General features: G+C 34.4%; 1 long non-coding RNA gene across 1 annotated transcript; it reads right to left on the reverse strand.

The window, feature by feature from the left end:
- Positions 1-592: 592 nt before the first annotated feature.
- LOC124982049 (uncharacterized) lies at positions 593-27,780 on the reverse strand. The gene is made up of 3 exons (XR_007108167.1): positions 27,690-27,780; positions 4,519-4,569; positions 593-1,105 (listed from the first exon to the last, which is right to left on the reverse strand). It is a non-coding gene; the product is annotated as an uncharacterized LOC124982049 (long non-coding RNA).

The raw sequence follows: 27,780 nt of genomic DNA on the forward strand, positions 1-27,780 counted from the left end.
TTTGGAAGGTTATGTTATATCTTGGTGCCTGGCTCTTCTTTGAAAAATTGGAAACATAACAGAATCTATTGCATTGACATTTTAAAGTTTACCTGAAATACAACAGGAAATATATTGCCAGACACACAATAAGTACTCAATAAATATTAGCTAATATTTTATTAATACTCTTTATCCCAGATCAGTGAAGCATGTTTTAAGTTTTAGAGATGAGGAAAAAAGAGTTGTATTACTATTTTTGCATCAAATTATACTCATTTGCTTAGTTATAAAGGCCAGACTTGTTAAACAGACCTGTAAATTAGAAATCTTTTTCCCCTACAGATCATGCATTTAAAAGAAATCTCTTAAGCCTTTCATTTTTTAAATGTCAGGTTGCTTTTGGGCAAATGCATCTATTTATATCAATATGCTCTAAAATATGTGGAAAAAACTAGCTGAAATGACAAGTAATAATTCAAATGAAAAACTACAAAAGGAACTGAAGTTTAATTTGAGGACAAAGAGGAAAGAAGATGTGTAGATTCATTTTCTGATTATATAAACATTTTCAAAAAACTTTTGTGTTTTTTAAGCATACAAAAGTAGATAGCATCATAAACCCTACATACGTATTAACCAACTTTAACAATTGTCAACATTTTCAAAGCATTTTCAAATTCAGAGTCAGATCACAACATGTGATAAGACAAGGTAATTATTTTGTTACAAGTTATAAAAAATGCTAGTTGGTTATCTTTAGCTGTATTGAAAATTGACTCAAAACTTGGTAGTTTCAATCAACAAATATTTATGATCCCACTTCTCTGGGTCTAGCAACTGAGCAGAAGTTAGATGCCTGCATCTGCCTCAGGTTTTCATGATGCTGCAGTCACACCATCAGGCAGAGGTGTGGTCTCATCTATAGACTCAAGTGGAAGAAGATCTGATTCCAAATTCAGTGATATAGGTGTTAATAGGACTCAGTTCCTCATGGACTTCCATTGCTTGGTGACAGGAACCTTTCCTCATTTCAGGTGGCAGGATTTAGTTTCTTATCATTTGTTGGTCAGAGATCATCCTGGTTTCCTTGTCACATGGTTCTTTCCATAGGGCAGCTCACCACCTGTCCATTGGTTTTCCATTGTAGAAATGAATGAAAGAGTAAGAGAAAACAAGAATATGAGGTGGAGGCCATATTTTAGAAGCTCATCTCAGAAATAACATTCTCATTACTTTTGCTGTGTTGTTTGTTAGAAGTGATTGAGTTAGTCTAGCCCACACTGGAAGGAAGGAACACAGGTGTGAATACAAGGAATGAATACCAGTTGGCCACTATCTTGGAGGCTGCCACCTACAGGTTACAAACAACTTTCAAGTAGGAGATGTCTAAGCAGTACACGAAATGGATATTAATCAAGATACTTCTTTGACTTATATAATGACTGAATGGCTGATCTGGATCTGGTTTTGGAATTGTATTCACAAAGTTCTTTAAGGCGATGTGATTATCTTTAACCAATTAGGTCACAGATTAATCAGACATCCATGAAACCCTGGGATGTTAAGAAATACTTTTAGTGTTCTCTGCTTTTAGGAACATGAGGTTAGATATTCTGCAATTAGGAAATTACGTCATATGTTTATTGAACAAAATAGGAAATATGGTAACAATGAAAAAATATGATTAATAAATCTTTTATAGGGTCTCAGGTAATTCAATCTAAAGAGAATCATTAAACAAATCACTGAATCAATGAATGAAAATCATTTCTCTGTTCGCACGTCAATATGATAGGTATCATTTATGATTCTTAGCTCTGGCGTCAATCATCTGAGGAAGGAGATGCTTTTTGAAAGAAAACTAATTTTGGTTGATTATACTCTTATAGCTTTTCCATGGATTGGAACATCTAGTGATTCCATTTGTATTTTTTTAAATATATTTTTTTCTAAAATAAATACTAATTTCATATTTGTATTCTTGTTAAGTTCTTTTTCAAGTTATATTGATATTTTGGTAGCATTTGAATGACAAAATTTTCTATGGATTATGAATAAGCTTTAGTTCTAGGCTTCAATGCATAGAAATAGTTGTATTTTCCCAATGATTGATGACGTTGTGAAGTTAGATTTTTACTTTCCACTGCAAAATCAATTTTTAAACTAGAGTAACCTACAACTATTATGAGTTAGGAAAAATCTTTTCTGGTTTCATGCTGAGATTCCATTAGCTGCATTTTGAGATTGCTTTATACACAGATGCATAGTACCAGTGGAATGCTGTTTGTCTATCGTTGCCCCAAACCATTCAGTGACATGAAGTTTGAATGGGTGTCCTAAAATTACAGCCTTCGGAGAGTCTTAAAAGTCTGGGAACAAATGTTATAGTGTCAATTAATGTAGATGTCTTCAAATCTGCAAGCTTATTTCTCCAGAGTAAATGTTTTGCTTGGGGAACTTCCAGAAATAATAGGCTTCTCATACTTTGTGAATTCTACAAGAGAAAATGCTCCTAAAATGTCTGTGTTTAGAGAAAGCTAACTGGTTCTTACTTTGCTTTGTGTATGTGTGTGTGTGGGGGGGTCTCTTTTGAAATAATCAACAATGACAAAGCAAAGTATATTTAGCACATTTTATAAACTAAAAGAAATTAATATTTTATTTTAAAGTTGCAATACACTGGTGGCCATAATTTGATTCATACTGCAATGTTCTTCAGTGTGAAATTGTTCATTTAAAAATATTTGAAGCTGAGTCAAAGGTTTTAAACTAGTATTAATCAAATTTTTAAATAATTTCCATGAAGTAAAGTTTAATGAGTAAAATCTGAAATGTCTATACTTATAAGATCATCTTAGGTAATTTTTTTCTTCTCTTTTCTAGACTATATTTTTTCAGCCACATCCATAAGACATTAACATATTTTTAAAAGCAAAATAACTTATTTGACCAATGTTTATGTCATGGAAAAGAACCCACTGATAGTTTTCACAAAACTTCTTGAAATCACCAGTATTCTCTACTTCATGTATTTAGACTTAGAATGTTTTAAAAAATTATTCTGAAGTTGACAAAAGGGAAGTCAATTTTGTACCTCTTGGGGGGAAAAATAAATCTAGTGGAAAGCATGCAAGGTGAAGGAAAACTTGTGAAGAAATAATGTTAAAATATCCAGAGGTGAGAGCAGGGAGAAAATTGTGTACGACCTTGCATTATCCATCCAACTGTAGCAGAACCACACAAAATGCCGTTGAGATTTCCCACTGGATACAGCTCTATCATATTACCTATTAGGGAGGTGACAGACTCTCTACTTATGTTGCCCTTGTGAGAAACCCCCTGGAGTATTAAATTCAGTTCTGCACAACCCAATACTGAAGCAGTAGAAAAGACTGAAGGGGGTTTTAAGAAGAACACACTATAGGAAATATCATAGACTCACAGGGCTGAAAGGGACCCAGAAAGTCATCTAATCTCTCAGCCTGCCTCTAGGCATGATTGCATTTCAACCACTGAATCTCCTTTGAGAAGGTGAATTGTACAGCTCTTTCATTGTTTTAATCTCAAATATATATATATATGATATTTAGCCTAAACTCATCAGACTTTATAACTCTTTTTGTAAACATTTGGAAAAAAAAAATTCTCGCACAAATTTTAGGTTTAAAACTCCATGAATCAAAAACAAAACAAAACAAAACAAAAACCTGTGGAATTAGAATTACAACCAAAATCAAAGTGCAACATTCCCAGTATTCCAGAAACCTTAATTCCCTCTAAGATCCCCCACTCCACCCACACAGACTGAAAGTAAGTACTGTTCTTGTTTCTATACTTGTTATTTTCAACTTTTTAAATTTGTTTTTACTTTTGAACTTTATGTAAATGAAATAGTACATATTGGTCTTTTTTCTGAATTTCTTTTTTTAATATTATATAATTCAGCCTGGAATAAAGACATTTGCTGTTTTTTTTTTTTTTTCATTTGTTTGTTTTTTTTTTGTTCTGTGCTCTTCTATTGTGAAACTATTACAATTCATTTTATAGATATTTATTTTTCTTCTTTGTCTATTAACAATAAATTTATTTTGAATGTTCCTACACATTCATTTGTTTAAAAAAAGTGTATAAATACACACACACACACACACACACACACACACACACACACGTAGTTTTCATTTGAGGAAATACCTGAGTGTAATTGCTAGAGTAGAAGGTATGTATGATTAGCTTTAACAGTACCATCAAACTTACACAATTACATTGTTACTGTCATTTTATAAGAATTTGTTTCTTCACAGTTACCACTACTTGGCATTGTAACTCATTTTAAAATTGTAATCATCCTGGAAGGTATGTAATAACATTTCATTGAAGTTCTAATTTGCATCTTCTTGATGACTAATGAAGTTGGTCTTTTATATCCTTATTGGATATTTTGATATACTTTTTTTCTGAAATACTTATAGTTCATGCCATCTTAAAATGTACATTAACAAAATTACATGTGTGTATGTATTTTAAAGAGCCCACCTTTGATACAGAGCAGTGAAATTTTCCCTGGGTCACTCCATTATAGCCCTTCTGAAAAAGAAAGAAAATGGAAAATTCTATGAGAATACATTTATAAAGAAGGCCTACAATTTCTATGCATCATTTATAATCAATTTCTATGGGTTAAAATTTAATTGGCTGCAGGAGTTTCATTAGCTATAGGAAAATGTCATGTTGTGGATTGACAAAGAACTAGGAAACAAAGGTTTGGTTGAACACATTGTCAGTTTCTGGCACATAATAAAAAAATATTCTCTAGAAAAGGTTTTTGGAAAGCAAGGCATTGCGGTGTCATAATTAAATCAACCTAACTTAGTAACATGCTTACATTGTCTCTCGTAAAATCTAAAACTATGTCTGTGTATAGTCATTCATTTCTAATTTTGACTACATATATATGTTTATTATTTTTTAATTCATTTCATATAATTTCTTGTTATATTGATTTCTCAGTTTTTTATAGAATCCCAGAGTTCAAAAAGACCACAGAGGTCATCTGGTCCAATACTTATCCAATGCATAAATCCCCTCCAGCTGGTTAAACTCATTTTTAATTCCAGAGCTATTCTCCAAGCTTCTAGTCATTTCATCAGCAAACTTAATTAACAAAGACTCAATTCAATCTATTGACTCATGAGGCCAGCTTAACAAAACTAATAAATATATAATTTGGCTGACTGCACAGTGAGGTGAAAGATGTAGGAGTAATGTGCATTACTTTAATGCCTGTAATTCCTACCATAATATTACCAAACAATATTAGATAATCCTAAATTCACTTTTCTGTGAAAAAAATGTCTAGTTACAACAGCATGCTCTTCAGGGATCTAAAATAAAACATTGGGTTTGTAAGTTAGAATGTACTAGCTATATGAATTGTCATTTCAGATGAACCACAGGAAATAAGGAACACTTAATTTGATGACTTGATGAAAGTTTTCTTGAAAAATGTTATCAATTTTGGAAGAGCGACTGACTGTAGGTTGCCCATCTGAGGCAGCACCATTTATATGAACTGTAAAAATGAAAGGCATTTTCCAGTGTTGAACATTTCACAGGCATTTGATTCTAACCAGCTTGCTCATGTTCAAATCTTGGCAAAGAGAAAAATAAAGAAATTAAATATATATAATATTTGAAATTTAAATATGGTGACAAAGATATTGACAATATCTAATCTTCAGTTATAAGGTGAAGTGGGTAACTTTATTTCATGTTGATGAGTATGTATTCCACCACTACAGTTCCTACAAGTCACACCACACTGAAGATTAGCTGACTGATCAATTGCACATGAAATTTTTGTTTCCCAAGAGACCATACTATAATTGAACCATACTATAATAAGAACCATACTATAATTGGTAGTAGTTCTTATAAATTACCTACTACAAATTATGATTATGAAAAAAATTGTTGACTTAAGAATTAAGTAGATTTTTCAAACACAAAAGATTACTTAACTGTAATAAGTTGAATAAAAAAGTTGGTAATGTTGATTTTGATTCTTAAAATTTATATTTTAATTAATGAATAAGCTAGTTCTTAAGATTTTAAGCTTAGCCTACAAATATTTTTCTTCTTATTGTAAGTCTAGCAAATATGAACAATCATTTTAAAGGGAAATTTTGATTAATATGTGGTCTCTTTCGTAGACTTGGAAAATTAAATGCATTTAAGTATTTTAAACTATTATTATCAACTCCTAAATATCATGTACATGTACTTCTTCATATACTTCAAGTGAAAAATCTTTCAATTTATTCCAATGAATTTAAGAGTACCTCTACAAGGGAAATTTTTAGGGTTATCTTCTTAGCTGACTGATAGTTTGAGTCAGTTTGTGTTATTATAACAAAATACTTGATATAATCCATGTAAAAAGAGGAAAGGTTCATTTTTAGTCTTCAGTTTTGAAGGATTCAGTCTGTGATTGGTTGACCCCATTGCAGGAATATAGGAAGAGGAACTGCTCACCTTATGACAGTCAGGAAGCACAGAAAGAATAAGAAACTGACATTCCATGATTCCCTTCAAGGACACAACCCCAGTGATCTGAAACCTCCCACTAGACCCCATCTCTTAAAGGTTCCAGCACATCCCAATAGCATCAAGCTGAGGACAAAGCCTTTAACACACAGACCTTTGTGAACATTCTAGATCCAAACTATAGCACTGATATTATTTATCAACCAGAGACAGACCTAATACAAGTTGAAATCTGGAGATACACAGGATTAAAATAATTTTTCCCTCATCTTTCTGACTGTCCTAATGAGGCCCCTTCTTACAGCCATCCCTCAAACTCCTAAATATAACACAAAATAGAGGGTTTAAGTCTAATTATTGCTTAATTGTAGTTGAATTAGAGTCTGTAATTCTCAGAAAGATGAATATACTACTCATTGGATATAACTAATGTATTTTCTAATTCATTTAATTTTAAATTCTATTCATATTTTTGTCTTTCCTGTTAGGATTATAGACCTACAGATATTAAAAGGTATTACTGAATTTTGGATATTTTTATTGGTATATTTGTGCCCTAGAGTCACAATCTCTAAAGTCTTTCTATTCACACATAATACTAAGTATTATGCATTAATTTTAAATACGATCATCTCACTCATTTCATATTATATGCACCAAAGATGGGGTACAGTGAGGTTGGGAGTAGGGGTAGAAAAATAAAGTCACACAATTCTTGAATTTTCCTGGTATTTCACCTTTCTTACTGTTCCAGGTATATTTTTCAGTGACCTTTCTTGTGTTTGTGTGGGTTTCCTAGCAAGTAGCAACAGCCACTAGAACAGATACAGAAAATATACTCACACCCCCCTGGTCTATTCAGAGAAAGCAACATCCCACTGCACAATTAGATCAAAGGCCAAAGATGACCAAGTTAATTCACTGTATGGAGCCAGGTCCCTGGTGGCCTGCCTTCATCCAGAGTACCCGGAGTCATGCTTCTCAAACTAGAGTAAAAGCGATGGTCTGAATGTTTGTGTTTCCCCAAACTTCACAAGTTGAAACCCAGTCACCAATGTGGTGGAATGAAGACATGAGGCCTTTGGAAGGTGATTAGGTCTTGAAAACTTGGTCCTCATGAAGGGGATTAGTGCCCTTATAAAGGAGACCTGAGGGAGCTCATTCATCTCTTCTGCCATATGAGGACACACAGAAGGCATGGTCTAACCAATAACGGGCCCTATACGACATCAAATCTGTTGCTGCCTTGGCAACTTATCTAGAATAGTAAGTAATAAGTTTCTCCTTTCTATAAATTACCCATAGCATCCCAAAGAAAGACAATGTCTTACAGATTGAACAGCTTGTGGAAGAGTACAGATGAATTTATTTATGCCTACCAAGGCTCATTCCAGTTCAATGTTTATTTTCTTTGAGTATTTGGAGAAAAATGGTTTTGAATATGTCCTCTCTTTAAAGTATCTTAATAAATGCTCATGTGCAAAATCAAAAATAACACTACTTTTCCATAACGGTCAATCTCATGGAAATTTTTTGATAGTGGATTCTTTTGAAAAAACTAATAAGCTCTATGGTGCAATTTTATTGACATGAACAAGATATTATTTTAGAGTAAATAACATATACCAATATATTACATAAATGAGCATGATGATTTCTTATTGAAGTTATGGAGGATGACATTGAAAATGTGTTTTGAAAATTCAGTTTACCATTTTATGAACAAGTTTCATTTTTTTTGTAGTTTAATGACTTAAAAAATACTTGACTCACAAATTCATTCATCTTCCTGCTATAATTATTCTAGATCAGATTTTTTATTACATATTATACTTCTTAGTTCTAATTTCTCAGAAAAAATACCAACCAGTCCAAGGTTTGTGACCTAGTTACATCTATAATTTACCATTTTATATTACTCTATTTTCAAAAGAATATTACCTTGAAGCAATAAATCAGAAATTAGAAAATGAAAGTGTTAGAAGTATAAAAATGAATCCTGCTAAACATGTAACAATATTTTTAAAAGTTCAAAGGAACATTAAGTCATTAAGTCTTCACAGCAAGATGTATATTAGCATCATACCAATAATAATATGTGACTTAATGGTTGGTAGCAATGAGCAGTTAAGAGTAGGATGCATTTACATCCTTGTTTAAAATATGAATGTCAAAGGCAAAAATATGTTATCATCCTGAGCAAAAATTATATTGAGTCATGTCTTTCTGTAGTTAAGTATATGGTAATCATGGAAAATTTATGGGAAAATCACTAGAAGATTTTACACATAAAAGGAAAAAGGTATTGTTTGCACAACACAAGAATAAGAAGGCAAATAGCAAATAAAAGAAATGCTTCCACAAAAATAATTGACCTTATAGAAAAGGAGGAAAATAGTGGGCACTAGAAACTGGAAAGGTTAGTGGGGAGAGTAAAAGGGGTGAGGTTAGATAACAGGTACCCAAATATAGCTACATAGGAAGTCTTTTAGTGTTCTGTAGCATAGTAAGGTAACTACAGTCTACAACAATTTATATTTCAATATATTTGAAGGAGTCCAAAGGTTACCCAACACACAGAAATGATAAACATTTGAGTAGATAAAAGGGCTAATAACCCTGATCTAACCATTACACATTATATACACATATCAAATTATTATAATGAACCTATAAACATAAATAACTGTATGTGTCAGTTAAAAGAATTCCCTAAAGTTTATTTGAAAACCAAATTTAGAACTACATAAGAAGTTCAAGTTCTAGACTAGTATACATGCTTATTGTCCTAGGGAGTTATTATTATAGTTATAATTTACATTATAGAAATGAATAAAAAGATTGGGTCAAAAAAGTGGTGGCAAACGGAAAATAATCCTTATTAAACAATGCTCTCTAATCACAATTTAAATGTGATACGAGACCATGGTGAATCTGACTATGTTACATTTAGTCAATGAATGTTTCTGTCTCTTGAAAATTCAAATGTTAAGCCCTAACCATCAGTGGGGCCTTCAGGAGATGGTTAGATTGTGAGTGAAGTTAGTGTCCATATAAAACAGGCCAAAGAGGCCTTAGAGTCCTGAGGAAACTGATTTTCTTCTTTCATCATGTGAGAACACATCAAGGCACCTCTGTCAACCAGAATTGCAACCTCACTAGCTTGACCCTCCCAGCACCTTGACTTTGGACTTCCCAGTCTCTAGAACAGTGAGAAATAAATTCCTGTTGCTTATAAGCGACTCAATTTGTGATATTCTAAGTGCAGCCTGAATAAACTAAAACAAATATTAATATGAATTATTTATTCATTGTATTTGATTTTTATATATTCATAATGTAATGATGATATATCTAAAAACATGGAAACTTAATAGGATGAGGTAATGAATTACTAGGTGAAAAAATCTACAAATTATAAAGATAATTTATTGATTACTTTCAAAGCTTATTTTCTGAGAATAATAGAAGTAACAGTTCTAGGTATGGAGAGAATTCTGGGAATGAAGGTCATCATATATACCCTGTTCAGTTTTCTTCTTCAAAATCATCTGCCTATTATTTTTCCATATCCTCATATCCTCATTGTTTTAAAAATCAGTTTTTCAAATACAATGAGGAAAAACCTGGAGTTTTAGCTGAGATTTCATTGAAATTACAAATCACTTTAGAGGAAATTTATATCTTTGAGTGTTCTAATACACAAACTATTTATGCATTCTTTAAACGTCACAATAGTATTTTGTAGTTTAGTGTATATATTTGTTTTCCTTCCCTTTTACTGCAAGTGATTTAGTCTAGACATAGTCTATAAACCTATTTTCAATGAGTTATTTCTTCAGTATTTTATCTATCGTATCCATCAAGTTATTTATTTTTACATACCTTTTATCATATTCCTTAGCTCTATATTTTATTTTTTATAGTAAATCTTTCATAGATCCCAGTTATATGCTGACTAACCTTATATTCCCAAATTTCTTTAATATGTAATCAGAAATATCTTAGTCCATGTCTGATATCTTTATTATTGGAATCTTATATAGATTTCTTTCTTTTTCATCTTGACTGTGCTAATTTGGTCTTTTCTACTGGTGTGTTAGTTAATTTTCGATTTAATGCTGAATATTGTGCATAAAATATCATAGACACAATTTAAGTCTCTTAAAGGTGTTATATTTCTTCTATGAGAATTTTCTCTTACTTTTGACAGGAGTTAGACTATCAGAAGATCATTTGATTCAATCTCAGATTAAATTTATTTGAGGTTGGGTTTCTGTTATAGTGAAGACTCTATTTCTAGTTACGCATTCTCTGTTGTAATTTTCCAAGTACCTCAATTGAGAATTTGGAGATTTCACTATTCTTCCTCCTCTTTGACAGGCCCTAGCTGTACTCTTCTTTCTTTGCTGCCCCTTGAAACTGATAAAAATTACTCAGTGGTTCATGTATCACTAATGAGGTGGCAAACACTGCAGGAAGGAGAGATGAACTAAATGCCAAGCTGTCTCTATGTATTGCTCTTCAAGATTTTGGCTCTAAGTTCAGGTGCCTTTGTAACTCTACTATGGTTTCAGATCAGTGTTTTCAATATACATTAACTTCTTTTCATGTTATTGGTGAGAGCAATGGTCTGATAAAAGTCAATTCATTGTAGTCAGAATTATAGCAGCATTCTCACCTTTTCATTTTGGAAAAAACCTTTAAGGAATATTTATATGAGATCATCAAAGTGAATAAGCAATAGGTCCTACTCACCTTTGCAATTTCATGCAACTTCATTTCTTTTCTTTAAATTTATTTTTATTGTAAACAAATGGGATACTTCTTGTTTCTCTGTTTGTACATGAAGTAGAGGCATATCATTTGTGTAATCATACATTTACATAGGGAAATAGTTTTTGATTCATTCTGTTATTTCCCCCCCTCCCACCCCTCTTTTCCCTCTATACAGTCCCTCCTTCCTCCATTCTTGCCCCTCTCCCACCCCCTGCAACTTCATTTCTTAACAAGCAAATGCACATCAAGTTTCCCCCATTGGTGACCTGTGCTGTGCCATCTGTTTTGATAGTACCTTGGACATTTCACTTCTGTGATCACCTTAACCTGCTCATCAAGTGGCAAAAGCTCTTGCCATTTCCCCCATATTCTAAAATTTTACAGAGTCTAAGAGGATACTGATTTTAAGAAATAACACATTTTATGACTCAAAATAAAGAAAAAATTCTATCACTTAAAATTGCAAGGTGACAAGGATTTTTCAAAGTCTTTTTATATAAAAAAGGACAATAATGAGGGCTGGGAGTATAACTCAATGGCACTTGCTTAGTTTGCTTGAAGTCCTGGATTTGATCCCTAGCACCACACATACGTAGCAAAAAGACAAGACTTAATAATATAAAACTATAAAATATGAAACTATGTTGAATAAAGTTTCATGGAGTTCTTAATTAAAATCGAGATCTCAAAATATTGGAAAAGGAAGAGAAAATTTGTCTGTTATTGAGATCTGGGTTTATAATGTGGCTTTTCTCAATTTAGTCACAATTCTGGAGGTCACAGACATATTGAAAATAAATTACTTAGTGAAAAAGTTGAAAAACTAAAAATTATATTATGGTAATGTAAAATATTTATAGTTTAAAGAATATTTACACACATTTTAAGTACTTGTATACACAAATTACATGGCACACCAAAGTTCTTTGTGAAGTACTTAAGAATAACTAATTATGAGAAAAGGGTAAAGTTTGCATCCTTTTAGAACTTCTTTAAAATAGTAGTCCTTTAATGTATATTGAGTACTGGCTAGTTAAACATAAATTCCTGACAAGAGGAAATTTGTCTAAAGGAGGATGAAAGGACAAATATCATAAGCATATGCATACCTTTTTAGTTTCTGTATTTAATTCAACAACTATTTAGCACCACCATGTCAAATAATACAATGAACACAAATTACAGCTCTTATTATGCTACTGGGTTCTAATGATACATTAGGCATGATTCTTGCTTTCCAGATATTTCCATATAATTAGACAATCAAGGGAGTAAATATATAACTTAAAGCATATGATATAAGCTGGATAATCCTGTAATCCCAGTGTCTCCAGAGGCCGAGGCAGATGAATCTTAAGTGTGAGGCCAGTCTCAGTAACTTAGTGAGAACTTGTCTCAAAATAAAAAATAAAAAAGTTCAGAGATGTAGCCCAGTGATAAAGTGCCCTGGTTCAATCCCTGATAACATAAATAAATAAATACAGTAAAACATATGATATAGACATAATGGCAGAAAAACAAGATAGTGAGAATGTAAATACATAGAAGATACTCTGGGAGGTGAAATATGCTGGGAAAATATTCTTGGCTTCCAGGGTTCATTGTCTCTTGAAGGACTAAGATATGAGAAAACATAGCCTATTTAGGATCTGAGATAGTTTCTTCTGACTAAGGGGTTATATCCCTTGAGGTGGAGGGCTAGAAAGTAGCATTAGAGGGACAATCACAAACCAAAGAAAGGTTTGCAACAAAATCAAGGAATTGAATCTTTACCATGTCAGTTTAGTAGGTTATTAACAAAGTATAGTAATCAAATGATATGATCAGATTGCAAATATTTCCTAAAATCTTTAATAATAGAATTGACTCATTTCATATAGCAATAGATCTTTTGTTTAAAGAACAGATAAAATGTTACTGATAATATATCATAACATCATCTTCACCTTCATCAATAAGTTATCTCATTGATAGGCAGGAGGATCCCAAGTTCAAGGTCAGCCTCAACAGCTTAGCAAAATCCCTGTCTCAAAATAAAAAATAAAAAGGTCAGGAATGTGGTTCAATGGAACATCACTGTGTTCAATTCTCAATACCATTAAAAAAAAAAAAGAAAGGAAAGAAAGAAGGAAAAGGTGGGGTATTAAGGGTTTCATAAGTGCTAAGGATACCTTCCTATACTTTATATCTGTCATCTCCTTTGTTCTCCTCAACAATTCAGTAAGGAAACAGTGCTGCTTCCTCAGGCTGCTTCTCCCATTTTACTGATGAGGAAATTAGCTTTAAGAAGTTGAATAACTTGTCCATATTCACATCATCAGGAAATGTTGAGGCTGAGAGTCAATGAATGAGCTCAGAGCCTGAATCCAGAGCCTGAGCTCTAACTCTTGCTACTCAAGTGCAGTACACTCACCAGAAGCACTGGCATTATCTGGGAGCATGGACAATTTCAGGCCCCATCCATCCAGACCTGAATTTTAAGGACACCTGCAGGTGATTTACATGCATATGAGTCTGAGAAGTGCAGCACACTATTTCTGTATCCAGGGCTTTTGGGAGCCTCATTTTGAGTGAAAAATTTAGAACGCCTACGTTCCTATGGTCCTTGTTATTGTTTTTCAGCCATGGTCAGAGATCATACCTACATAATAGCAATAAATCTGGATGAAAATGAGAAAACTCACTGGATTTTGCCTACAGAGTGAAGTGCTTACCATGTATTATCCTTTCCAGCCGTGACACCAGAATTTGAAGCTAAACAGCTCAAAAGACACATCATGAAGAGGAAGCACTGCTGTGTTTCCCAAAGGATAAGATAAGTATCAGGAGAGATTTTTGGTGGCTCATGGACATTGTGCCACCCAGCAAGAACTGAGAACATAACTCCATTTTCAATTCTCTCTCAGTCCTCGGATCAACCACGATCAAGGGTGTTAGATGCTATTTATTTCTTGTACCAGTCTACTATCACTGTCTTTCTCTAAAACAAGAAATAGTTTTTTGATTGCCAATAATAATAAAGATTTTACCATTGTTTTGGTTTTATTGCATTTTAATTTATATTCTGCTTAAATTTATAAAGTAATAAGATTTGAAATTCCCTTTTAAATATAGGTCAAGTAAAAAAAGACAAGTCAATTTAAAATAAAGGAGTAAAAAATAATAGTATAGTTGATACATAGATATGGAGAAAACTGATCAATGTATAATCCTGAAGATTAACACCACCAATGTACAGAATAATTAGTTTTAAAATGATAGAAAGCTAAATACATAAATCCATAACAGAATTCTAAGGAGTTTTGAGCAGTTCTAAGGATTCTTTTCAATCCACAGTGTCTTTTATTCCACTTGATTTGCAGTCAGGTGTTAACTGATGTCCTTCTAGGAGGGAGGGGTTCTGGGTCAACCTATGACTTGCCACTTTTACCTCCAACCACCAGGACACCTGGCAGGAAGGAGGAATATGATGCAGTCACTTGAGATGAGGACACATATTTCCTTTTGACAGGAGCACAGATTTTTTCCTTTCTGGGAAGATCTCTAAAGACAGCGACTAGTGACTGCTCAGCTTGACCTCTACTATATCCCTGACCTTGTCCGTGTTGGAGGAGGACTAAGAAATTCCAGGATGAGACAGAGGAACAGGATGTCTTATATGAAAGGTGCTATGCAAATGTTAATGACAGAAATTAGTAATTTTATTTTAAGGAAAACATTATCTTACCGATCTACAGGTACAAAACAGGGCACATTTGGATTCTAACTTACAATATGTTTTTTAATCCAAAGCACATAAAATAACAAGGAACTCTTTCTCAGAGGCACAAAGATCTATAAATCACTATATTTTTTAATGCTGAGGAAAAGAAAAGATTACCTCTAAGTGCTTCAAATCCCAGCAGTGTTTTTAATGAACCGAGTTTGTTTTTAATCAATACTTAAGCTGTGAGGTTTTTACTTTTTATTTTTTATGGTGTTGCTTTTAGATTTCTGTGCTTGCAAAGAGATAATAGCAAATGTCATGCTTGAAAAAAGGAAGCGACTTTGATGCCACAAATCAATAGGAAGTATTGTTCAACTAAGTATGACAGATAAACGTGGAGACAAATGCCATTTCCCAATATTTTAAGAAATCACCATTATGATGCATCCTCTGCATGTGGACACTAGAAACAGTAGCCTCTGAGCCTGGAGCTTTAGGATGTTTGCAAAAATCTTTTCAGGTTAATGTGAGTTGAGTATAATGCATTCCAGAACATTAAACCTGTCTTTAATTGTTAATCTCTTTTATTTGTCGACCGTTTTATTGTGTACAAAGAGCTTTTACCTCCCATTATATTGTTTAAATCTCACAGAAATCCTGACAGACTGGCAAAGTGGGTTTTTATTATACTCATCCTACAGATGGAAAATTGGAGACTCAAAAATATTAACCAATTAGCCTAAGGTCATGCAGACTAGAAAATGGCAGAACACATGGATGCATAATTTACATGGAGTGAGAAGACAGAGAATCTCTCCTTATTTCCTAGTCAAAAGTTTTGTAATAGTTTGCTTAAAGAGAAAAGTCCAAGAAAGATTGCACTCAGTTTTAAATGTAAAACTGATTGGATGCAAATTAAATTCTTTAAATCTAGTGTAATCAATATTAATTTATTAAACTAATATTTATTGTGTGCTGACTGCATGCTAGTCATAGTTCTGACTTTGGGAACATGATAGCAGTGATCCCTGAGTCTGAGGAGTTTACAACGTAACCATGGTAAGTGTTTTCCTTGAGCCTTTATATCTATGCTTGCTGTTGAGTGTTTTGGCATTGTGCATTCAAATTTAAAATGGATAAATTTGATGTAGCAATTCTACTTTAAGAATTTATCATAAAGGATATCAGGCATATGCACAAAGGAGCATACTTTGGAAGTTCTAGAAATTTTGGTAACATAAATGGGAACATTTTCATCAGTACAAGCTTAAATGTATTATGATAAAAATCACACAATGGAACTATTATAAATCTTGAACTTGGGGTAGTCATGGATATTAAAGCTGTGTACATTATTTTTAATAAATAAGTTAGAGAATATGTTGTTATCAAATTTACATAATAAATGAGTGTGTAAGCTTAGAGAGTTATCTGAAAAAAATATGAATGAAGTGTTGGCTTTTCTCTCTGATAAGATTTCTGCTCCTTTATGCTTGTTGTATGTTTTTGCATTGGTTCTTCATTGTTTTATAATAAGTATGTTGTATTTTATGGTTAAAAATAATACCATTTTAAGGGGGGCTGGGATATAGCTCTGTTGGTAGAGCCTTACCTAGCATATACAAGGCCCTGGGTTCAATCCCCAGCACCACCAAAAAAAAAAAAAAAAAAAAAAAAAACATGTTATTTTAAATTCATTCACCGAAGATCAATAGTTTAAAGAATTAAGTGTTTTGCTAGGGAAATTTTGAACTATATCTTTATCATTTGAATATGTAGGCTTTAGCTCGTGGTGCTATGTCTAATTTTTCAGACTATTTCATTATACGAACTGCTCCATTTGGAACCTACATTGATGTAATTCTTCTGCTTGAATTTGGTTATCCCATGGACCATGTTATATTTTCTTCTGGCAGTTAGTTTATGATATAGTTTCTAAAAGGAATTAAACAGGTAGCTTCCTTTTCAGTCACCACCAGAACCATGCTAAATTCTCTGTGAAGTTCTTCGATTCGGGGGTTAAGAGGTCTGTAGTATTCCTTTGCAGGTAGAATTTTCCCATAGTCACACAACTATTCTTTCCATACTCTACCTGAGGACACAATTTCTTCCTATTTTCTGAGACCTGAGCTCTACTTAGACAATGACACCACTTTTGCTTTGACTATAATGAAAGTAAAAAAGACAACTTGTTTATGTGATATCTTTAATCATAGAATTCAAATTTCCCGAAGTTTGTTTTTTTCCCTTTGGGAATCTCTGAGTTTGGGGAAAAGAAGTCCTAAACTTCTCAATAAAACTTCTGCAGATTCTTATAAGCAGAATTTAGATTGTCAAAGGGTAAGGCTGTACCAGTCTTAATATCGTGAGTAAATTCTCCTAGTGACTTGGTACAATATATCACAAGGATCGTCTACTCTATCAAGGCTAGAGATTAGAAAAGAGGGACATAAATAAAATTGGAGAAACTATAACTTTGACCTTCCAGTCTCAGGACTCTGGTCAATAAAGCTCTTTAATTTTTTTGTTGAGAAGAGTCATGATAACAGTGAGGGGAAAATAGATGTCTGGTCTGAATTTCCAACTTCTCATCCAGTTGTCACAGGAAAGCAGGGAGCTAAAACTCCAAACCTCAGTTCTTGTGTTCTGACAAAAGAAAACTTAAAATCAGACACCAAAAGCTGTGTAAGAGAACTTTCTTATAAGTGAATGTAAAATGAAAGTGAGGTTAAAGTAAAGTAAAAGCAAAGTGAGGCTTAAGCCGAGAGCTCTCTCAAGAGAGAGAGGGCCACCTCTGAGCAGAGAACACAAAACAGACAACGCTGTCTTCAAGTTTATTATGGTTTGCTGTTTACCAGGAGAACTGGGGACCACCTTCTGCATTCTTTGCCAATCAGTTGTTCAACTCCTTCACATCAGGCAGTGGAGTTTTTGACCTTAGTTGGTCCTCTCTGGAACTACCTTGGTGGGATTCTATTTAGGGAGGCCTCATCTACAAGTCAATCCCATGTTAATGTGGGCACTGGGTTCAATAGCTGGTCAGAAGTACCTTAGTGTGCCTGTGCTACTAATGGAATTTTCCTTCCCAGAAAATGGAGACACCTACAATACCCAACTTCACATCAACATCAATGGACCCTACCAAGAGTTAGTCCCATTAATTCTTTTCTCTTGACGTGTTTTACAAGTAGCTCCCTTGCCTTTGTTTTCTACAGATTAACTGCCACCATTTGATTTCTTAAGGTAGTTTAAAGGACCCTAAAGTAATTTAAAGAACACTCGTGACCTTGCTTGCATTTCACTACTCATTGCTAGCTACTACCTAACACAGGGTGTCATGGTCCTTTTGTCTTTTGTCTTGATGTACAAGATCTGTTTTGAGGCTGACTTCTCCACTCATTACATATGTGTTAAGTGGGACCTGACAATCACAGCTTGCCTTCCTCCTCAGGGCTGTTCAGCCTAAGGGATACATACAATCACCCGTTTTAGAATGATATGGCTTGAAGTTTCTACAAAGGGAGGGTGACATGGTCTCATTTAACATTGACCATTGGAACTGCAATGAAGCAGATTTGAGGGCCACACAGGCTCCTTGCCAGAGTGCTACACTCCACTAGTGACATCTGCCACGTGTCCCACAGAGATGCAGAAACACCCCCAACACTAGTTGTCTCTGCTGAGGCTGCCAACTGACATATCTACCTTCTGGAAAGGTACACAAGTCAGGTTTCTTTGGTTGCTTCATAAACTACATCCTTAAGAGTTAAAATGTTTATGGAAACTCTGATTTTAGCGGGGGAAAAGGCAGCTTGCTAGGTTGTTGTGGAAAACACTCAACCCCAGTTCTGTCTAATCTGTGACTTGAACAGGTTAACACAGTGATCTTTGCTGAACAAGTTATTACAACAATCCATGCTGGCATTTCTTCATTGGTAAAATGGGATGGCATTTGTCCTTCCTCAGAAGATAGTTCTGAGGCTATTTTTGAACTTTCAATAGGAGACAATTACTTGGCTACACCTTAGATTTAGTCTTTAGTGGAAAGACTCAGAGTAGTAAGGAAGATAAATAATCTTTAACAAAGAACGGATTTGTTAATCTTTGGAAATTAGGATCAAAATCATGTTAGCATTACCCAAGTAATAGTGAGCATAAGTAGTATGGAGATCTTGGTTACCAGAGTTCCTTGGAAAAATGGCCAATTCTAGGATTGTGTCAGTAAATATTCAAAATAAGCCTAGAGCATCTGTAATTTCAGAAATCACCTCAGTACTAAGACATACACAATGTGATGGAGGTGTGTCAAAGCAACCTGGGAGCCAACTAAATGGGTTCCCAATAACCATAGATTGACCAATTTGATCAAGTTGTACTAGATTTTTTACCCAAGTGTAAAATTAACATCTTTGAGTCTACATTTATGTAAATAAGTGAATACATAAGTAAATGAAGTCGAACATACAAATTCCCCATGTAGAAAATTTTCAAATAATTTATGTAGATACTCCACCCTCAAGGAGGTGGGGAAAAACTCCCCACTCTGTTTAAGTGTGGACTACACATAGTGACTTCCTTTCAAAGGCTAATTATAGAAACAAGCACAAAGAGTCACTTTACAGTGAAGCAACCTGACAACACTACCCCAACCAGGTGATCAAGCTCAACATCAATGATGGTTAAGTTATGCTGACTGTGGGTAGCTGTGGTATAATGTGATGACAGGGGCCTGTAAAAACATACAGATGTTACCTGTGTAGTCTTTCTCCCCTGAATCTACAACTGCAGTCAAGTAAGAAAAGATATCACACAGGTCCCAGCTGGGGGACATTTTACAAAATAGTTGACTGTACTTCTCAAAACTATTAAGATCATTTAAAATAAGTCTAAGAAACTGTCAGAGCCAAGAGGAGCCAAAGGAGACAAGGCAGTTGCATAAAAATGGGATCCTGGAACAGAAAAACATCTTTAGGGAAGAACTGAGGAAATCTGAATTAATTAGTTAATAACAATGTATCATTATTGGTTCATTAATTATAAGAAGGTACCACATTAATGGAAGTTATTAAAGATAGGGAAACAGGGTAAAGTATATGGAAACTATTCTCTTTGCATTTTCTCTGAATTTGTCCTAATATAAAAATTCATTTAAAATCACAATAGGAAGAACTGTATCTTCCTCATTTATTTGTAACAGGGTTCATCACAATAAAATTATTACTAATTTCCTAAGCAGTCCTAAAACATTTCTGTCTCTTTAGAAGAAACCATCCTGAGCTAGTTGTAAAAGTCCCCTGCTATCCTGCAGGCTGGGCTAGGATGCACCACTTTCTCTTAGAGATCAAGGAAAGACTGAGAACACCTATTTTTATATACACAGTCATCAGAAACTATGTACTGATACTTGCCAAATGTCTGAAACTAAAAAATTTTAAGGCAAAAGCAATTGGGACTTGACTGTTTTTTTATTGTTGTTGTTGTTGTTGTTGTTTTTGTTTTTTTTAATAGGGACTCATAAGACCTAAGGATAAAAGGGGGCAGGAGTTAGAACTTTTGAAAGTGAGCTGCTGAGACAGAATAAAGGAATACATCCAAATGATGCCACGGAATACTCACCGTAGGCACCAAGGTTTATCTCAAAGTACCGCTGAATTTTCTCTTTCTCCTCTTGAATATCCAAAACTTGGGTAAATGACCAGAGTTCTTGAGTAAAGAACTGCATAAACCTTCATCAGAGTTCAGTGTGGGCTCAGTAAGGCTTGAGAATGGCAATGTCTCTTAAAGTGGTAACATTGCCCACCCAAACCTGTTTATATAGTGGTTTATATAATGGTTTATAATGATTTATATCCTGGTTGGTATTGCTAGACAGTGAGGTGCAGCTGCTAAAAATGATACAACTGAAATGATGAATTGAAGGCTTGATTCTTGTTTCTCTGATGATAATCAGTGACAGTTTATGGGCCAGAGAGGAAAAGGGGATTCTCAGACAATTTATAGTTTCTCTTGGAGGAAAAATAAGAACACTAAAGTTATACCTTAATGTCTTTGGTTAATATTTCAAGTGGGTCCTTGTTCAGTAAAACGGCAGCATGTATCATTACTTTGATAGTAAAAGTGAGCTGAATATGAAGAGAACAGTACCTACCCAAAGCCCGTTCTGCATACCCAAGGACAAAAAACCCTTGGAAGCATGGGCAGCCAGCCATCAGGACAGCAGGGTGATCCGTAGTCAGGCAGCAGATCTTAGCTTGGAGATTGCAGGTAGAGAAAGAGGTATTGATGTTCAACTTTTACATAATTTGTTGAGTTTCCTCTCTCTTTCACTTAGAGACATAGGTGTCCTTTTTGTGTTAGAGTCTTTTAGGTTGCAAAGCAAAAGGATAACAGAGACTTTTTATAAGGACAGACAGGAGAAAGGGGCAACTTGGGAAAGGCAGCCAGGCTTTCCGGAGACTGGATATCACTAGGAAGATGGAAGGTTGTTCAGGAAAGCTCACTGATTCCATGTAGTCAGGCATTCTCACAAGGTGCTCTATCAATCTATGATTTTGATGACTTCTGTTTTCTTTCTCTCACCCTTTCAGGCTCTTGCAAACCATAAATTCTTGTTTACTACTCAGCACTAGCTTATAATGTTTTTCATAGTTTCTGCTTTCTCAAGTCTTTTGCAACGACCATCAGATTCTATCTGCCTGTCTCGGTTAAATTATGAAGGAGACTTTGATTGATGTAGACCTTCAGTATCCAGCTCTAGAAATGCTTATTGGGCAGGGCTTTTAACCCATGACCATCTACACTTTGGTAATGTCAGTGGGTATGGATGCCAGGACTATGGAAAGCAGCACAGGGAGGCTATTCATGTAAAATACTGCAGCTAAAGAATTTCACATTGTTCTGACTCCACAGAATGCACTTAGAGTTGTGGTTCAGAAAAGGAAGAAGCCTTTTAGGTACAGTCATCTCTAGGTAAAGAGGAAAATGCAGAGGTCCTTACTCTCGGACACCACATGTCTATAAGCCTGCTCTCAACAGAGGGCAGCAGTGGAAGTGGCCATTTTCCTCAGAATTGCCTGTGAGGATGGCAGGCATTTGGGTTATTTATTTATTTTCTCCTATCCCTAGCCATTCTTCTCTAAACCAGAAATAATTCAATAATGCCATCATGAATGATTATAAAATTTGTCAAGCATGAAGGTCAAACTATGCCCAAAAGGGGGTTTCGTGATAGGTATACAAGGAAACTTGGAAAATGGCCATGGTGGAATGGCTGAGGGCTGAGACTTGCCCGTGGTGTGGCTGGGAAGGAATGCCCAGGAACAATCACATGGTGGGTTTCTCCTGTCTTTTTAACCTGAATTTTGTCTCCTGTTTAATCATGTATTTTCCAATCAGATATTTTATTGCCACTGGAAGTTCATATTTGGTCTCCTTTAAAACCAAGCAAGTTCTCCAACAAGTCCTTCAGGCTTCTAAAAATAAAACCATGGTTTATTTTTATCATTTAATATTAACAATTATTAAACCACTACTCTTTTCACTGAAAATTTTTCTTTCATGTTCTCCTTTCAGTATAAGTTTGATAGCTTCTGGTTGCATGTGTGACTAATATTATTTGGTTTGCACTATTTGGAATTTTTTGATATTTTAATTAAAAATACAAAAATAATGAAAACAACTGGCACCCTATTATCACATAGTTATAAATATTGAGATGGTATTAAACAAATTTGTCTTTTAAAGAAGTTCCCTCTTACAAAGACTTGTTTCCCCTCATAATTTACATTGAAAAACCAAAAACCCAATCTGAAATTTGGAAGGAACTTATAAAAGAACAGAGGTTGTAGTTCTCTTCTGATTCCATCTAAAACATGCTCTGCAAGTTAAAGCAGAAAATGTGATGACAAATGTAATATATATGGTTATATATATACTATTTATACATACATACATATATTTCAAGGTATTTTGGAATAGTTTTCCTTTTTTATTCATAGTTAAAACTAATGCTGACTATCTTTGTATACTTTTTTAATTATCTACAAGGTATACTGTGAAGTTTTTATGTTCTATGATGATAAATTTTTACTTTTCACATTGATCTGTCCATGGAGACATGAATCTCTTCTTTTTGTTTCTCCTCTAAGATAGGTTCTGTTTCATTGATGCTCAAAAATAAGGAGAACCCCAGGCATTGCAGTATTTACTAACCTATTTCTCTAAGTGTAGAACTGACAATGACTCAAATTCTAATTTGAATTTATATATGAAAGAATATACATATGTATGTACATGCATATATAATCTTTTTCACTTCAAATATATATAAATTTTTTCTTAAAATTGCTACATCACGTATTATATATATTATATATTTGTTGGTATGATTGTTTATTGAAAATAAATAAAATCGGTCTTAATGTTATTTAAAGATGAGTACTTAGAACAATATTAATGATGTGGCTTTGAACATAAAAAGGGTATTTGCAAAGCCTTAATGGATGTGTTTTGGGTTTTGACTAGACAACATATTTAAATGCGGTGGATTTAAATGGATGAGCCACTTGAATTCTATACTTTCTAAAAAGCTCTTTCAACTAGTTCCTTATTATCAATGACAGCTAATCTTCACTTTATATCCTTAAGAACTTGTCAAAGGGGCAGAAACCATTGTGGGCTCAACCTCATAAGAGCTCTAGTTCTAAAATAGAAAACTGTCACCCAGTTCTATCAGTTCACACTTGGTGATCTGGTTCATGCCCTCCTTTCTGTCCCCAGGGCCACCAACCTAATTCAAACCTCTTGCTTTTCTCTCGGTGTTTTAGTGGTCTCTGAGCTGAACTACACCAACTTCCTTACTCATGACTTCCACATTCATGTCCTTTAGAGCATGTTCCCTGATCGCATCACTTTCTTACACATGAACTTGAAGTGACTACTAAATACAGATAAGTACTTACTAAGTTCAGGAATTATGTCAGGTCCTGCTAATATAAAGACAAAACAGCCTGTGAGATATTTATAGATTCTGGGGAGGGAAGGGCAAGAATCCATATAATATTTGCTGTGTAGAATTTACTAAAACTCAAATGCATGATATTAGGGCCATACAGATACATGTTTATGTAAGTAATACAAACATTATATAGTCATACAGATAGAACTAGGATGTGTAGATGGAAACCCAAGTCCATTAATTCTGGTGTGTAGGAAAATAACATTGCATTTTATATAAACAATTAAAACTTCTGATTTGAGACTTCATTCTATTCACATGACAGAAATGCACTAACAATTTGGACCCAATTCCCTTTTGCTCATATTGTGATTCAGTTCTGACAATTTACATACTGTCCCTTAGAGGGAGCCTATGGGGTCTTGCACATTGCCTTAAGTGAGCAGGCATTCACTGAGTAGAGTGTAACTGTGTTGGGCCAACACAGGTCTGTGGTTAGAAAAGCATGTTTTATTCCCTTCTACCCGTTAATGTCAGCTGTGGTCTGGCAGCCCTCTCCTTTTGTTACTCCTAATTCTGGGGCATCCCTGTTGTCTTCAAACTCTCTCTCCCAAACATTTTGTTTATCCTTAGAAGTCTCTCCCTTTCTCCAAATTAGCTACTAGGCTTTTATAAATCAAAGTTAAGTGGCTCCTGTACGTTACTTTCCACTATTTCACCATGTACTGAACAGCCCAGTGGCAAGAATAGGAGTAGAGGAGGCAGTGTATGGAGGAAGAGCAGAGCTGAGAGGAAATGTACAAGGAGAAAATTATTTAATATTTCCTAACTTATTTTAGCCCTTATACACACATGATAGATATTATATCTATCACATGTCTACCACATGTAATATAGAATATGTAATATGTATATATTATGGTTAAAACACCATATCTGACCTCTGCATGCTATAGCAGGGGTTATGACACCAATCCATCACTTTTAACTCTTTTTGGAACTATTAGGCTTATGTGACATGTGCAGCAATGTGGAGAAGCCTTCTGGCATGTCAGTCATTACAAGTGTTACTAATATTACATATGTGTGTTCAATTGCATTAAACAGTTTTCTTTCTCTTGGACTGATGTGCTAGATGCTGTTAAAGGAAACTTTTCAGAAATTCATAACCATATATGAAAAGCTAGTATTAAATTTTCAAACCAGTATCAACTCTGGCCAGTTAACTATGATTAGAACTCTTTCAATTTTGATGTTCAACATTGCTCTCCAATCAGCCATGTAAAACAGGTGATGATGGTAATGATTCTTTTGTTCATTAGATATTGATTTTATTCTAGCTATCAATAAAATAATTTTATGTAAATCATTATTATTTTCATTTTTCATGGTGCTGGGTATTGAACCCAGGGCCTCACACATGCTAGGCAAGCAATCCACCACTGAGCTACACCACCAGCCCAAATTATTTTATTTAATTCTCACAATGTACTATGATATACTCCACTGTGGGAAGTCATCCACGTTTAGCAAAATCAGGCTTGGCTGAGCCATGGGATATAGAGGTTGTTATGGGGCGCAACTTAAGAACAGACCAATCACCACTGAGAAGTCCAAATATGAGAGTCTTTATTAAGCCGGCTGCCTGACTGTCTCACAACAATGCCCCCAAAAATGACTATTGGGAGAACAACCCCGACCATAGGGTTGTTAGGAGTTCTTATACCCAAAATCACATCAATCAAAAGTGTCTGTTGCTATGATTCGAAATTACAAACTAACATCATGAAATCATCAACAGAGGGGGGAATTGGGTCAAAACAACCTTTATCTAGGTACACATGGTACATTGTTTAGGAGCAATAGGAATCAAAAGAGAGCAATTTTTTCATTACATAAGAATTGTCATTTTGTATTGCTAAACATGTGACGTTAAGTAACTGATGATGGGCACAGAGGCAGGGTGTTCCCATGGGAGAAGAATTTCCTACATAACATGGAGTCTCAGAGCAAAATGAAATCTGTTCAGTCATTTCCCTTATATTCTGGCCTATAACATTCTCATGGAGCCAGATCTATCAGCCTATCACAAGGTGACTCCCAGGAACTGGCAGTCATGAGAAACTGTTTCAGATAACCTGGAGTAGGTGGCCGTGCACAGAGGTGGCTCCCTGTCTAAGGAAATGCAAATTCTCTAAGCAAATAACTTCCCTAACTCCTCTCCATCCTGTTCCTCACATAAACAGCCCTTCCTAGACTGGGCCCCTTTACCTGTGGGACTATAAATAAAGGTGAAGGTGGGCTCCTCCATCTTGTTGGAGGCCATATCTTGGCATGGCCCAATCTGTCATACCCCCTTCCATTTGAAAAAAATATTGGTTCTTGTGTTTGATTAGATAAGTTTCTTGGTGATTAATTAATAGCCAGCACGATCCTCCAACAGAAATCCTTTCCCTCGTCCATGCTGGACATGGAGAACCCCCACACTCCATTTTGTTAGATCCATTTTGTAGGTAAAGGATTAAGACTTAGATGAGACTTATTAGATTAAGACTTATTCAACATGTCTGTACTTTACCTTCTGACATTGGCTTGAATGTCAAGTTTTTAGGGGTTGGAAGAGGGGCAAATGGAAAGCAATATGGAGAATTAAGTCCTATGTTCTACATTTTTTTTCCTTCTAAACTGGCAGATTATAGTACATAGATCTCTTGGAATTTTTGACATTAACAATGAATAATATACATAATACATTTTGTATGTTGACTGGGGCTACCAAATACTCAACGGATACTAATTATTACTAAATTTTCATGCATGATTTAGGAGTAACTATATTTCAAACAATAGATATGCAAAGATTTTATTTAAAGTATCAATAGTGTAGCACTGGCAAAGTTGAGACACTGCCTTTCAAAAATGACTCATGACCAGTGATGTGACAACTATCAGCTTGACACCACTGACACTCTTTCTTCCTCTTACTCCCTTTCCATATTGCTTCTTCAAATAACCCACCAATTTTCCTTCATTTTTCTCTTTCTGTCCTTCATCTTCCAGGCCTTTAGCATTGACTGTAAAATTGTATTTAAGAGCATTTCTCATATGGAACCTTAGGGATTGAACTTCCCCACCAAAATGTTAATCAAACATATAGTTTTTAACAGGACTAAGATGAAAATTTGTAGAAGCACTCTCCTGACCCTCAATTTCTAAAAATTCGGGAGAAAACATTTTAATTTTTTGGTAGGAAATTTATTTTATCATGTCAAATCACTTTTCTCAGAATCAACTGTGTTTGAAGATATTTTTGATAATGACCATGACTTGCTAGAAATTGTTTTATGATATTACTTCTTTAAGAAATGGCCTTCCTTGCATTTCCATTAGAAGAGTTATGGCCCTCTTTAAATTTCTAGCTCCTAATACAGTGCCTGGCACATAGCAGGTTTTTAAAAATTGTTAAAGAAAAGAATAAGGACAATTAACAATTAAAGAAAGGATAATTAACAATTTTAACAATCACATAAGTAAATTACAACAATTACAATGTACGAATTCTTAAGCAGTGTACATTGGCTGTGTTCAAACTCAGGTCTATCAATTCTGGGAGACTTACTGTGAGAAACACTCATATAGACATCTCAAAAAGAGCAGAAAAACATGCATATCTCACAAACACATGGCAAAACAAATTTAATCAGAAATTTGAATACTGACCGCACTCTGGAAGTCTAATATTGATGGCACTGTGCACAAGTCCATAAGACTCCAAAGAGGCCCCAAATTACTTTTCAGAACTGCTTCACTC

This window comes from Sciurus carolinensis, chromosome 4 (genome assembly GCF_902686445.1).
Source record: "Sciurus carolinensis chromosome 4, mSciCar1.2, whole genome shotgun sequence".
NCBI classification, from domain to species: Eukaryota; Metazoa; Chordata; class Mammalia; order Rodentia; family Sciuridae; genus Sciurus; species Sciurus carolinensis.